Here is a 2,919-nt window from a genome sequence, read left to right as displayed (position 1 = left end):
TATACTAATGCCTTTTTTTTGTGTTTTATGTGAATTACCTGGGTTATATGTTCTAGTATAGCGCCTGTTCTGGTTCGTTTCGACATCGTTAAGTCTAAAGTTTAAAGTAATGCATTTATAGACCCGGTTCAGTCTGGGTTCAGCTCAGAGACGGTATAAAGAAGTGGACTAAGTGAGCGCGAGGTCACCCAAATGAAGCTCATCGAGGCTAGAGCAGTTACAGCGGCTAATTTTGAGCTGAGCAGCGTCATCGCGAGTATCATAGCAACCAAAGAGCCAATCTGGAGCGAGGCTGTTGATGGTAACGCCCCTTCCTGTACACGCTGCTGGTTTAACAAAAAGAAAGCACGTGGCAACGCTGTCAGTCAAACCTGTTGCTAACGCTAGCAGAGGTTGCTCCCGCCAAACCTTTTTTTTTTTTACCATAAACCTTTAAAAGAGCTGTGTAGTCACGTTTTGTGCAGCCATCTCTTCGTATTCAAGTGTTAATATAAACTTTAGTGAGGATTTTAAGCCAGTAGATCAACAAAAACAAATCTAATCTGAATCAAACCTGCTGCTAACGCTAGCGAGAGTGACCTCAGAGAAAGAAGACGCCTGATTTGTCTGTTATTAATGTTCATATGTTGATTTACGGGCACAATAGCGAAATAAAAACCCCAGGATCATGTAGAGGGTTAATACGAACATTTAAGACCAAAATGACGAGTCTGACAGCAGCAGGTACAAAGAGAGAGGACAGTTTTTCAATAGAAAGTGAATTGGAGCCAGAAGTGCGCACATGATCACTTCCTGTTTGGAACGCGGCGGCTAACAGGTTAGCTACATCCATTTATATAAACAGTCTATGGTTAAGCACTGGTTGTACTACTTGTAAAGTCAAATACTAATGATGTCACGAACCGGATCTCATTTTTTAAAAGAACCGAATCTTTTTCTTTATAATTTTCATGCATTTTTAGACGGATGTACATGGAATCAACACAGAAATCGAAACACAGAAGCTGCTTTTAATCTTTAATTATTATGAGTGTTGTTTTTAAATGTTTGTATATTTGTATTTTTTTAAATTGTTCTTCTATGTAAAATGTCTTTGAGTATCTTGAAAAGCGCTATATAAATAAAATGTATTATTATTATTATTATTATTAGAATGGGAAACAAAAATGAGAGATTTAAGCACAAAAAAAAAAAAAAAAAGCACATTTGGCATCATAACAGTTTGTTTTATAGTAATTATTATTATTGTAGTGCAACACTTTATTTCAGTGATTCATAATTTAACGAGTTTAAACACATCTGAGCCTTGGTTGTTCCTCTCTGTGTTTAGTTTGTAGATTAAATGACTTCTCACATTGGCTTCTGTCATATAAATATAAATAAATATTAAAAGGGCCAGTCTTTTGATGGCTCTTTAAAGTGAACAGATCCAAAAAAGACTCAGATCCCATGAAAGAGCCGAAAGTCCCATCACTACTAAGTAACAGCTGTCATTTACTCACATGGGCCACTCAACCATCCACTCAAAACATTCAGTCAGATGGTTTCTAGCTCCCAGATGGGTTTGGGGTGTAAATCACTCACTGCAATTAGAAACGAGATTTTAATTTAAACCAAGCAAAGCATTTTACATGGATTTTAAATGTTATCAGACGCAAAGGAGGAATTAAAAGAGTAAGAACTGAGATTAAGAGCCTAAAGCAGTGTCCAGTCTCCTCTCCCTGTCCACAAATCTGCCGCACAAGACGCGTACGCCCTGTGGGACTTGACCATCTGCGGGGAAAAACAACACGTCTGCGCGAAGAGACGACGACCGGAACGATGAGTAAAACACAGAGATAACAGACAAAAGGAAAACGCAGCTGCAGGTTTGATAAAAGACCGGCCTCCGTGTGTCCTTCAGTGCTCTTTTGTGGACATCAGTGAGCGGTCAGAGCTAAATACAAGCGCGCTGTTGCCATCTGGTGGACACCGCGACGCCTACACCGAGTTTGTGCCATCACACTTGAGTAACAGCAGCACATACAATATCGCACGCGCTCGGGAAACAGATAAGGAACCGCTAATGAGGAACGGTGCAGCGACGGGTGCGATTAGTGATGATGTTGTCAGACTGTCAGAAGAGCTGATGTCACTTTTGTCACAATTACTCATATTAGTTATTTGATTATTTCACGTGCTCGGCTTGAAATGAACTGCAAGTCACACACGCACGGCTCTAGAATCATGACAGTTCAAGGTGTTTCTGTTCCGAGGCTTATGTACAAATAGATGCAACTGTATTTAAAGGTCCTATATTACGCAAAATGGACTCTTGTGAGCGTTAAGTTGCGTTATAATGTCGTTACGTCCTCAAAAATACGCCTGGAGTTGTGTTTCGTTTCATTTCATTTCATTCACACATGTTTTTAGATGTGCAGACTGATAATAAAGGATTACTCAAAGCTCAAAACCCTCTGTTCCACCTTGTGATGTTATGAAGCGTTAGTTTTCAAGTTAACAGCGACATTTGGCCTTTTGTTTACTAGAAATTGCCAATTCCAGGGGTGAAATTATCCAAATGATTCTAGTGAAGGTGTGTGGAGTTTAAAAACACACTGGAGCACTTCCTGTAGTAACACATGATGACATCACAAGGTGGAACAAAGCGTTTTCAGCCTAAATACGCAGGGTTTGTGTGTTAAACATGTACAAATGAAACAAAAACACAACTCCAGGTCTGTTTGTGACGAGGAAACGACACTAGAACAGACCAGAAACGGTGTAAAAACATTGCCGTATCACATGTATGTTTAGAATCTTTCAGTGTTGGTTATAATTACTTGTCTGTTTACCCTAAAACAAAGCGTGCGCGTCACTTTCCACCGTGCGTCTCCTGTCTGCTCCTCCGAGGGCCTGGGGCTAGAGCGGGCCCCCGGT

This window comes from Periophthalmus magnuspinnatus, chromosome 7 (genome assembly GCF_009829125.3).
Source record: "Periophthalmus magnuspinnatus isolate fPerMag1 chromosome 7, fPerMag1.2.pri, whole genome shotgun sequence".
Lineage (NCBI taxonomy): Eukaryota > Metazoa > Chordata > Actinopteri > Gobiiformes > Gobiidae > Periophthalmus > Periophthalmus magnuspinnatus.
This window is presented reverse-complemented; position numbering follows the sequence as displayed.